General features: G+C 37.8%; 1 long non-coding RNA gene across 1 annotated transcript; it reads left to right on the top strand.

The window, feature by feature from the left end:
* The first annotated feature begins 2,086 nt into the window (after positions 1-2,086).
* On the top strand, positions 2,087-12,367 carry LOC128866508 (uncharacterized). The gene is made up of 3 exons (XR_008454941.1): positions 2,087-6,976; positions 11,224-11,365; positions 11,431-12,367. It is a non-coding gene; the product is annotated as an uncharacterized LOC128866508 (long non-coding RNA).
* Positions 12,368-12,813: the final 446 nt, after the last annotated feature.

Here is a 12,813-nt window from a genome sequence, read left to right as displayed (position 1 = left end):
GACGTTGGCCAACACCATAAAAAAATTCCTTAACAATTTTTAGGAGCAATTCTGGTAGAAATTGCATAAGGAATATTAATGATAAAATGAGTTCAGCCGTAAAATACTGTGCTGCTTTTTATTATGAAATTGTTATAAAAAGTTATGAAGGGAGAAGATGAAAACAATTCTGAAGGACATTTAAATTAATCTTAAATTTTAAATCTAATTTATAATTTTTGTTCTTCTTCATTCGCGTGATAACCGGTTTTGGCCGAGTTTAACAAAACGCGCCAGTCGTTTCTTTCTTGTGCTAGTAGGCGCTAGTTGGAAAGACTAAGTGAAGCTAAGTCTCTTCCTCTGCTACCACCAGCTGGAATACTTTCAGAGCCGGAGCGTTTCTATCCATTCGGACGGCATGACCCAGCAAACGTTGCCGCTGGATCTATTTCATCGTAAAGCTCATACAGCCCCGCCTACAAGACTTGCCGTTACAATCGTGAAAAGGTCGAAAAATCTTCCGCAGAATCTTTCTCTCAAATACTCATGGGACGCCTCATCGGATATCTCATCGTCCAAGCTTCTGCGCCATACGTTAGGACGGGCCTGATGAGAACCTTATTAAGTGTGAGTTTTGTTCGTTTTACAACCACGAAATCATAACTGTCATCAGTTACTTAGGGGCCGATGCACGAGTGAGCCGACTGTTTGATGACTGGAGGAACTTCGTTTTGTCCTCGTCCACTGCCAGATACACTCGCTTTGCTTCTTTATACAGTTTGGAAAAGGCCGAACTAACAGAGCGGTAGTTAAGGCCGATGATGTCAATATCATCGGCAAACGCCAACAATTGTACGTTCTTATAAAAAAAATAGTCAAATGGAAGCACGTAATTTAATTCTTAAACTTATAAATATTTATGTATGTATTAAATTAATATTATTTTAGATGATGATGTACCTTCTGCAAGCATGCTTCAAAAGCAAGATTCTTCGAACGGCGATGGAATTTTGCAAAAGTAACTCCTCTCTATCAGAGAAGTAACTCCTTAATATCCTGAGAAGATACGGCGGAATGCCGACCAACTTGCCAAATTAAAGACGTTTTTGACATCCAATGTGGTTACGGCACACTATTCCTTGGTGCTCCAACGCCACCGCTTTCCTTCTATTGCCTTATTAGCCGTTTTGACAGCCGTAGTAATTGCATCAATCGTCGAACGGTTTCTCCAGAAACCAAACTGTATGGTATGCTCCCTTCCCCTCTAGTAGAGGCAATAGTCTATTTCAAATAATACGCTCGAGTATTTTGCCTGTTGTGTCCAGTAGGCAAATCGGCCGGTACGAGGACGGATCATCGGCTGCTCCTTTTCCTTTTGGTATATTGCAATTGATGGAGCTCGTTGTCCCGCCAGTTTCTTTAATACCATTTTGTATGCACTACCCCATGGGTTTATGTTCGGATCGTTGCACAGTTGCTTAAAGATCTCGACTTTACTTTTTTTAATCGCTTGTTGTGTGCGCTAGCACCGTTTCATAGCAAGCTCTGCCCCTGGACCTTTGCATTTTACGCCGCGCTTGTAGGCAGATCCGTCACAGTTGCGCTATCTCCTCAGTCCACCAATAGCAAGGCGCTCTTTGTCGATTTGGCCTTCGCAAGCTTTTAACAAAATGCTCTTTAGTTGTCGAGCTTGCTCACTTGCTGTATCTCGCTCTAAACTTTGTACATTTAGTGCGTACCCAAAGGCCTCGGAGTCCATCTTTCTGTCATTCCACCTGGGTCCTACTGGCTTTGTTGCGCGTACTCTTTTATTCTTTGACAGTTCGAATAGAATTGCCTGATGGTCACTGTAAGTGAATTCCTCACTTACTCGGCTCTTGACTTTCTGAAAAAGTGAACTGCTGACAAATGTTAGATCAATAATAGATCGCGTCCCTGCCTTGCGATATGTAAGCGCGCAAGCATTATTTGCGATACTAATGCCTATTCTAGCAATGGCTTCTAGCAGGCTACGTCCTCTGGCGTTGGTAAGTCTACTACCCCACTCGGTAGCCCAGGCGTTTCGAAGCGCTCTCGCGTCCATCTAGGCGGGCATAGCAGCATACATAGAAATGTTGTCCACTTTAGCTCTTACGAAGCCCTCCACTTGATCACAAATCTCTTGGAGAGGGTGTTTGCGCGTCCAAATGACAGTTTCCATGCCTTTGCTGCAACACCATCTAGCGTCTTTTTTAACCCTAAAGGGGTCGCATATTAAGACTACCCCTGCTCTCTGCTCTATTGACATCTGAGTAAGCAGGACCTGTGCTGCTTCGCAGTGGTTTAAGTCATCTCCTTTCGTCACTCAGAGCTCTCTTGAAAACTGGGCATCTACCGCTGCCCGCAATGTGCTGAAAATTGGACTCCCCCCTGGCTTTGCAGGGCATGCATTCTGGGTCCTTGCTACATTCCTTCGCGATGTGGCCTTCCTCGCCGCACTTTCTACACTGTTTTGAACGATCTGCTTTGTTTTTGCAGTTTCGCCGAATGTCTTGTTAATATTAGGCGACAGTTTACTCAGCCCACTTTGACTCGTCCAGCAGCGAGAATTTTATTCGCCTCTGTTTCTGTCAGGCTTAGAACTTCGGTCTGTGTTCCATTGAACGCCTTTCGTATATTTACTACCTCTGCAGTTGATGCCTCAATGTCGAATTGATCGCATATTGCGCTTATGATATCTTCTTTGGTAGTGATCTCGTCGATGTCTTTACACTCGAGAACTTTTTTTTTGTGTTAGGCTCCGTACCGCCTCTCGTTCTCCTAGTGTATTGCCTATTATTGAGGTGAACTCCTTGGTTTTTTCACCCGCATTTGATAGCTGGATGAGTATTTCACCCTTTTGCGTTCGCCTTATTTTTGAGACCATTTTACCAAGTTCTCCGAATTTGGGGTCGGATTTTACTGACTTCAGTATTTCCGCATAGGAAGTTTCGTCTTTCGCTTCCATCACTATCGCGTCAGGTCTAACTCTCCTTGGTCTTGCATCCTTTGGCTTGGTTTTCTTAGCCACTGTTCTCCACTGAGTTGCATCCACTTTTTGAGTTTTCCTCCGTGTGGTGTAGGTAGATGGTGTTCCGGTAACTTGCTGTACGCCTGTTCTATTCTTCTCCAAGTTGGTCCACTAAGGTTTTGTAGTCAAAACCGCACCATCCAGTTTCCTCTTGGGGTCTGGGTTGCGCCTTAGCCATGGGGATGTTTGTGAACCGCTGCTTTTCCTTATTACCTTCTTGGCTTTTTGGTCTCCCGCTCAATGGTTGCCAGCTCGTATAGTGCCTTGATACTCTCTATGGCATCTCTCATAGACTGGTGTATAGAGCGCCTTTTGCCATCCTTCAGCATTTCAACTAGGCTACGTATTTTCTTGCCTAGCCCGCAGAATGTCGTTCGCTTACTATCCGCGCTGTCCACGATATTACCTTTCATCGCCTCAGTCTCATTTTCGCGCGATACAGCAGCAAGAACGAGAGATCTGAGAGCTTTTGATGTCCTCCGGAATGCGTTGGCTTCCCCTAATCCGACCTCATTATCTCTACTGCCGTTATTGCTGCCGCTTTTTTCTTCTGATTCATTCCCACTTAATAATGTTGTGGTTTTAGTTGTTGTTTTTGTATGTAGTTGTGTCTCCATTTTCAAAGGTTCCCCACTCAGGTCCGTTATCTCTAATCGTAATGTAGTTGCCTTATGACCCCATGGTTGTCTATACTATGTAGGGAGGCCATGCGAGGGTTAACACATGTCTCGAGGCGCTGAAAAAGCCATTGTCCGCGAGTGGGCTAAAATACCTGCAGGTCACATTCGGGCAACTTGTAATTCGTTTCTGACCGTCTGAAGGCCATAGTCAAGGCAAAAGGTGGTCATATCGAGCAAAAGTAAATTGATTCTTAATTTTGTATTATTTTCAGACATTTTTTACTTTGAATTAAATAAAAGTAAATTTCCAAACTAAATCTAATTGGTTAAACTTCGAGTGCTGGACCCTACTTAGGGAGTACTAGAGTGGTACTTCAACCATTTCACCTACCTATCTATCTGCCCCGGTCTAGATGAATGCCGCCTTCTGCCAATGCTATAAGTTTCTAATCACGGAGTGTCTGTCATGAATTCATTTTCTTCTAATGACTACTACCCGCATATATATATTAAATAGAACCAGCCTAGTCTGGCTTTTATTGTTTGACATCCACTGCTAATTTTACCAACTCACATAAATAGCTAAAGAGGAAATGTTAGGCTTGTAGAATTAGCAACACGAGGGGTCAGTGTGAGTTGGTATATTCCAATTCTTTGTTGGGCAGCATTTTTGTTTGAACTTTCTCCCACTTGCGCTTTGTACCACATTTCCTCGACCTCAACTCACTTCTGCGGCAATGAGGGAGTACAGCCGTTATTGCTACTCCGGTTGCTGATGTTTATGCAACTTTTATGGTTTTCGTTATGTATGTCTGCTATCCGATGAAGGCAAAAGGGGTGAAGAAGTAAACATCGTCAACAAACCGGCAAAGAACTGAGCAGTCAGCTGATCAAATCATTAAATGAAGGCCGAACAATGGCAAACGTGGCAAACAAGCCAATAACCGGTTCAACATAAAAGGAAATGCGTGCGCCTTTCGTCCTGAATGCGTAATGGGCAACGGTTAGCCTATGCAGGCAGCAGCAAAAAGCTCTACTTACTTCATAAAATGTATATAGGAATGGTTGAGTTTAATCATAGGTTGCCATTTGCTTTGCACGCGTACGTTCGTGAGACACTTTATACGTTAATATTGATTCTATATCATGAAATAGAAAATAAATAATTTTAGTACATCCATAAAATTAACTGGAAACTAAATTGAGAGCTAAAGTTTTTGTTCCCAGTTTAATATTCAGAAAAGTGTTCAGTTAACAATAAAGATCGTCGTAGGGTATAAAGAAGTAAGCAACTTTTTATGCTAAGTAGAACATAGAACAGATCCTGGTGGTAAGCCAGTAAGCGGATCCTTGAACCGAATATGTTGAAGCGAGCTCATCCTCGTCTATCCTCTTTTTGCAATATGGCTTCAGAAAATTTGGTTACGATATCTCGCACAAGAACTGATCAATTCGCCTATGTTGCTCGAACGTGGCCGTAAATGGAGGAGTTGAGTAGATTCGTGCCAACATAACTGCATACTCAATTACAATTTTCCTTACTATTCCCAACAAAAAAATGTTCCAAGAATCGAATACAAGCACAACATTTTATGTGCGTCTTCATTGCAATAGCTTTTATTGTATTGTATGATATATTCATTTAACCTTTCTTTGTTTTTGTTGTTTTTTTTTTTTTGTAGGAAATGAGCGCAATTTGCAGTGATGGCACGCTCCTGGCGGCTAATTGGAAAATGTTTGTCATTCTTTTCGCATATGTGGCGGCTTCATTTCATAGTATAGTACAGCTGTGTACACACAAATACATATGCACGCCTGCATACATACGCACACACATCTGTACACGTAAGTGCCTAAACTTTATTGAGAAAAGTTGGGCTGATTAATTTGACTTCCTACGTTTACTGTTGTGACTCTTTATTATTGCTAGTAGATACACACGCACACACACACACGCGTGTGCTTTTTTTTTCAAGAGACAATTAAGTATACAATAACAAAGGAAGGAGTGTGAGTTAATATCTAATGAATTAAGTAGATTTTGTTTTTGTATTTTAAAGTTATTTATTTGCTCGTCAATAATTAGCTAAATTTTCTCAAATGCCTTCGACAATTAGGTGAACGTAAAAGAGCATTTTTAGTTGTTTATTACTGATTGATTATCAAAGAACTTGCTAAGAATGCCACGAATCCTTACGGGCCGTTTTTGACCAACTTTTCCTTTGCCTTTTCCACAATCTCTTCCGCGTGTTCTTTTCATGGTACTTCTTGGTTACATTTTTACTTCCCTTTATTCCTTCCCTTCCCATTTAAATATATTGGTTTACGATGATTGAGTTTGCATTTCCTTGAATATGCCGATAGCTACTTTTGTTGGATTTACATATGTCTAGTTCCAACTTTATACGTTTGGACCCTAATCGGATTTGAGTACGTATACATTTGTCGTATAAATCTGGATATGAATTCAGGGTACTTATCTATGTAGGCTACTGGCATTTGCCTAAATTGATTTCATTACTCTTTTGGCTCTTCACATACGTAAGTACACACACTACTGCAAAGTCTCCTTTGTAGTACATAATTTCTATTTGATATGAAAATATGCCCAGATGTAGGGCTCTTGACTCTTTCTGAATGAATTTGTGCATGTTTTGTTTTTCTTTTAATTTTGTTGTTTTTATTTTTTTTCTTAGAGTTTATGGGAATACATTTTTTGTTATAATTTTTGCAATACACCCGTCCTCCGATTCCTTTTTTTTTTTTGGTTGCTGAGACTGCTCAATAACCACCTTAGTAAAGATCAACTACCGAAACGGTGGGAATTTTTTGTGTTTTTTTTTATTGTGTTTTTGTACCTATCCCCTCTCCCACTAAACCACTCTCTCACTTTGTCAACAGCAAAAAAAGTAACAGTGTAGTAAAACAAAAAAATGCATTATAGTGGGAATACCTCTACTGAAAAATTTTCTCCTAGCCATTAACGCACACCGAACGGCTGCATTTGACGTTAAGCACTGCAACTACTTGCCGGTAGAGCTCACTGCTATCGGTGAAATGAAGGGAAGAAAAGGTGAAAGAGATGCAAAAACATATGTTTATTTTTTGCGACCATTTGCGACATCACAAAATAGTAGATATAGGTCTGGGGGAGTATACAACTTATGATTTGCCGACGTTTTATATGCAAAATTTGGAAAATGCACTTTCAATCGCTCTTAGATATCACAGGTTGCGACAAAAGGACGTCAATGTTATTAAGTTAGAGAAATGTGTCATGGCAGCCTACGAATATCGTGAAATCCCTGGTAACCATAGCTGTATAGTGGTGAGTGATGAAATAAAATAAAATAAGAAGAATTTTTTTTTTTTTAAATGGAAATACTTTATTTGCAATCTATCTTAGAATACAGATATTCAGCAAAAGAGATCTTATTACCTAATGACAGCATAGTATTTACACTGGTGCAAAACTACATATAAGACTATAGAATTTTTTTCTGTTTACATTTCTTATGCATATTTTATGTTATTAGATTTAATTTTTACTCGAAAATTGTATAACTTACTTCATGTATAACTTAACTGTGCGACAATTTTGGGGTCATCAAAATCAAACCACACCGGACCTTTTTTTTCTGAAAATATACCTATTCAATAGCAAAACCCTCGCTGGGTTTTTAAAAGTTAGCTCGATTTTTTTTTTTATAGCGTTTTGAAGTTTTCTATTTTCATGAGATTTTGGAGTTTTACCTGTACGCTAAATTTGACTTATAAATCGACCTTTGTTTGATTTAATCGATTTATTTTGTCATAGCTTGATGCAGAAATTTCGTACATGTACAAATAAACTTATTTTGAGAAGAACCCATATCTCAATATGCAATTTTGAATACCAAAATTTCGAAAAATTGTATGTTTTTACCATTTTTTACTGTAATTATGAAAATAATTAAAATTTCTCACTATTTCTTCTAGCAAAGATGTTGCAAAATGTACTAAAAAAGTCATTTATAAGATAAAAACATAAAACTGAACTTTAAGTTTGGTATTTTCTAAAAAAATAAATTTTTAACAAGATTTTTCTTCATAAAAATAACTTTTTTATACTCTGCTTTAAATTTTTTTTTAAATATCTAAAAACTCTGTAGGTAAAAATATTAAATAGATTAAGTAAAAAGAATATAGACTTGAATTCTTATAATTTTTTTTTTTTTTTTTTTTATTAAAATAAAGAATTTTTACGTACTAAAACCTTAGAGACGAGCTCTTTTCGAGTAATCGGATTCATCAGTAAAGAATTCCATGCCTGTCTCTTCTTCTTCTACCTCATATTCTTTTTCCTCCTGGTTACTCCATTTTCTTCCGGGTCGTATTGAAAAATATGTTTACTCCACCAACATATTTCGGCTAGTATGGCACCTGGAGCTCGTTTTCCTCGGTATCTTGACTCAAATGGCATCGCAGTTTGATGGTAGCGCTCTTCTTGCTCATCTGATTCTGTCGACAATTGTTGACTAAAATAGTCCAAATGTTGGTGAAGAAAGTGAATTTTTAGCGACATATGGACCCCAATTTTGGAAAAAGCATCTAGCATTCGTCGCACAGATTCTTTGTAATTTGGAGAACGATGTTTGCCTAAAAGTCCAACTATTATTTCTTTTAACGATTCCCACGCAACGATTTCATTGTTTATTAGGACCCTGTTAAAGTCTTCAGACTTTACCAATTTGCGAATGCCAGGACCATTTAAAACGCCTGAAAGAAATTTAAAAAAATATGAAAAAATATATATACAAATAAATGATATATATGTGTGCATCTGGAAATAAATGTATCTCAGAATCTCACCATTTTTCAATTTTGCACCACTGATCTTCGGAAAAATGTCACGTAGGCAGGAAAACCCCTCATCCCTTTTAGCAACAACCATCAGGAAATTTTTCACAATTCCTAGCTTGATGTGAAGTGGTGGCAAAATTATTTTTTTGGATGATACAAGTTCCTTGTGAATTCTATTGGCGTCTTTCTTTTTCTTTTTGTTCAATCCGATCACAGTATTTGCACAACTATAACAATTTTTTGGATCATGTTCTTCTGGATTGTGCCATAGCATTGGCATTCCAAAAGGCATTCTGCTTTGTTTTTTGTGCAACCAATTAACTAAACCAACATAACAAGCTCTCCACACTATGTTTGGCGCCCAAGGTACATTCAAAATAACTTCACGATCAAAATAATGTCTGTATGCCACAGTAAAATCATCACTGATTGATCCATGCTTTTCACTCGCTGGTGTCAAACGTCCACAACAATAGCAGAAAACGTTAATATTTGCAGGACAATTGTACATTTTTTATTTTCTTAATTCATAAAAAATTCACGTAAATGAAATTAATAAATTCAAATATGTTAACAAAAACTGTATTGTTCACAAAATATTTAGCGCGTCAAATGTGTTTTAGGAGTTGTTATGCACGAACCTGATCTCGCAAGACTGCTGCGATCTTAGAACAGGTAAAATCGTTGGGAACAAATTTTGGAATTTCTAAAACAAACATTTCCTGATAAGACAGACTACAACCTTCTTTATACTTTTTATTTTGGAATGTGTGCTAGCCACTTCTCTATGTACTTAACAGGCTAAAAGTCTTGTGAGACCAATCTTGCTTTTCACTACTCACGATCACATTTTGTTACTTCCAATATTCATTGGAAAACCGTATCTGGAAAAAATACTAGCAAAAATAGAAAAATCTGAAAATGTGTATAACGGGTGGTTACGTATAAAATTATTTTCATAATTACAGTAAAAAATGGTAAAAACATACAATTTTTCGAAATTTTGGTATTCAAAATTGCATATTGAGATATGGGTTCTTCTCAAAATAAGTTTATTTGTACATGTACGAAATTTCTGCATCAAGCTATGACAAAATAAATCGATTAAATCAAACAAAGGTCGATTTATAAGTCAAATTTAGCGTACAGGTAAAACTCCAAAATCTCATGAAAATAGAAAACTTCAAAACGCTATAAAAAAAAAAATCGAGCTAACTTTTAAAAACCCAGCGAGGGTTTTGCTATTGAATAGGTATATTTTCAGAAAAAAAAGGTCCGGTGCGGTTTGATTTTTGATGTCGCACTGTGTTATATTACAATTTTAAAATTTATTGAAGCATTTTAACAATTTGATATTTAGCTCTTTTTTCTTTTATTATTATTATTATTATTATTAAATTGACAAATTTAAAGGAAAGGCAAGTCGAAGACATGATTGCGCTTTAATCGTTTAATTTCATTGGTTGTGTCCAACAAGCAAATAGCATTTGTGTTTACATGTTTTGACAATCTTTCAATGTATCTCTTAGAATATACTGAGATTTCTCTCTTAACAAATGGAATACCTAGATCCATGTGTATGGCTTCGTTTGTGATAAACCAAGGTGCATTAACAAGTGTTCGTAAGGTCTTTGACTGGTAGCGTTGCAAAATCTCCACATTGGACTTACTAGCAGTTCCCCAAAGCTGTATACCGAAGGTTCATATAGGCTTCAATATAGCTTTATACAATCTAACCTTGTTTTCTAGACTAAGTTCAGATTTGCCACCAAGTAGCCAGTACATTCTTTTGGTTTTATTTTTAAGCTGTTGATGCTAAGCTTTAATATGATTTTTCCATGTGGGGCGTCGATCAAGATGCATTCCCAAGTACTTCACTGTGTTGCTAGTAGGAATTTGATGACCATTTAGATACACTGGAGGACATTGTTCTCTTTTTAGTGTAAATGTAACATGAATAGACTTTTCATGATTAATATTAATTTTCCATTTATTAAGCCAAGTTTCCAGAGTGTGTAAGTGATTTTGTAGCAGGGAGGAGGCCTCTGCAGGGGACTCACTAGATGCGATGAAGGCTGTATCATCAGTAAAAGTCGCCACTTCTACATTTTCTGTTGTCGGCATGTCGTAAGTAAATATCGTATACAAGACTGGGCCTAAAACGCTACCCTGAGGCACACCTGCGTTGATACTATACCTATATTTCAGATGACGCATCTTGGTGCTTTACATAAAATTGCCTGTCGCTTAGATAAGATTTAAACACTAAGCAAAAATGTGCTGGTAAAAGTTTTTTAATTTTAAAGAGTAGTCCCATGTGCCAAACTCTGTCGAATGCTTGTTGTACGTCAAGAAAGGTTGCAGAACAGTATTATTTTCTTTCAATCGCATCTGTAATAACATTCACATAATAAATTGACGCTGAAATTAACAAAGGAGTTTTGTTACTTCATTGAAAAAGGAAAAAAAAATTAACTCTTAATATTACTCTTGGGTCAGTTGAAAGAAAAAATACGTTAAAAAATCCCTTTTAACACCTGGGCTGAAAAGTCTCGAGCCTAACAAAGAAAACGCGTTTTTTTTCAAATTTTGCTTTATTTATCAACGTAATTTCCATCAAGAGCAACGCAATCATTCCAGCGCCGCTCTAACATTTCCATACCACTTTTGTAGAACTATTTATGTTTTGTCTAAAAGTAAGCGAAATTTCCTAACGGTGCTAATTTTTTTTAGGTCTGCGAATAGTTAGCAGACGTTGGAAGCCAAATATGGCGAATGCGGAGGGTATGAGAGCAATTCGAAGTCCGATTCATGCAGTTCTGCAATTGTTTTCATTGACTTGAGACCCGGTGTGTTGTCCTGATGAAGCAAAACAGTGAGTAAGCACGGCACCCACTTTGAACAAAGCATTCACAAAGTGAAATTCTCATGCAAATATAGAGCCAGCTCGTTCTTTTGATATCATGACATCACTTTTCGATCATTGAAAACGATTTTGTGGATTTTTGGAAATTCTCTGGTCATTTGCTCATTTAGACGTCCACTGCGTTGTGCATCATCGGTGTCTCTACGACTACGTTTGAATTTGTTCAAACCTGTCGGGGACCGAGCGATATTAGAAAAAACTTCTTCCGGTATTTGGTATTTCATGGCCGGGGTCTCGAACCCAAGCACTACCGAAAGGTAGTCACGCACCAACTCATTCGGCTACGGCGGCCCAGTTCAAAAACGGCGGAACACCTTATGGTCCGATGCAACCAAAATTGTTTTATTTTCCTCAATAGACGCCGACAATTTGTATGAAGGCCAAATAATACTTATTTTAATCCAAAATATGCCACCAGCACAATGAAGTACGGAGGTGTCAAAATCTGCTTCTTCTACGAAGCTGCTGGTCCAATATACTAAATAAAAAGAATCTCGGATACCAAGTGGTAGCTGAAGTTAATGGAGTCCACTGCACCATGATCCAATGATCCAAAGGATACCAGCGATTGGCAAGAAATTAGTTTGCTTCAAACGAGGCCCGTTCAGTTACCTGAACTCAATCCTACTGAATAGTGTTGGAGAGATGTCAAAAAAGCTGTAGGCAAAAGGAATTCCACAAATATCAAAAAGCTGCTAGAAAAATATAGAAGAACATTCTCGTCGAGAGGTGTAGGCGCTCGGTGAACTCTCTGCCTCATAGATGCGCGGCAGTACTCGCCAATAAGAGCCATTCGACGAAACGGCTATATTTTTAGGTTTTATTTTGTGCTACTTATATAATAAATAAGATATTTTAGGTTTTTATTTCGATGTAATACGCCGACAACTGCTATTTTTATTCACATTCAGAAGGTATCTTTTCACACATAAATACATATTTATTTTTATTAAAAAAATGGAGTACTGTATTTTTTGTTTATAATTGTTTTTCTAATAAACTTAGCATCAAGTAAATAAACTAAAATATAAATCATATCGTTCCGATATATTTTTTTTCGGTACGAATTTCGAAATGTCGGTGAAGAAAGGGAATGTAGCCCTTTACACGTGTAAGAGAATGTTGGGTAAAAATGGGTTATCCAAGCAAAACTATCCAATTGGCCCTACACAACCATTATACATATGCGGCACTAGTCTGGTGGCCCGCAATAAAAAAGAAATAAATACAGCCAAACCAAGCTGAAAAATATACAAAGGACAGCGTGTATCTTAACCACAGGAGCGCTTAGCACCAGTCCTACTGCAGCGCTTAATGCACTAAGTAATATATTACCATTAGATTCGCATATAAAAACAATCGCTACCTGCAGCGCGGTGAGACTCAGAGATATAGGA

This window comes from Anastrepha ludens, chromosome 6, assembly GCF_028408465.1.
Source record: "Anastrepha ludens isolate Willacy chromosome 6, idAnaLude1.1, whole genome shotgun sequence".
In the NCBI taxonomy this organism is placed as follows: domain Eukaryota; kingdom Metazoa; phylum Arthropoda; class Insecta; order Diptera; family Tephritidae; genus Anastrepha; species Anastrepha ludens.
This window is presented reverse-complemented; position numbering and strand designations above follow the sequence as displayed.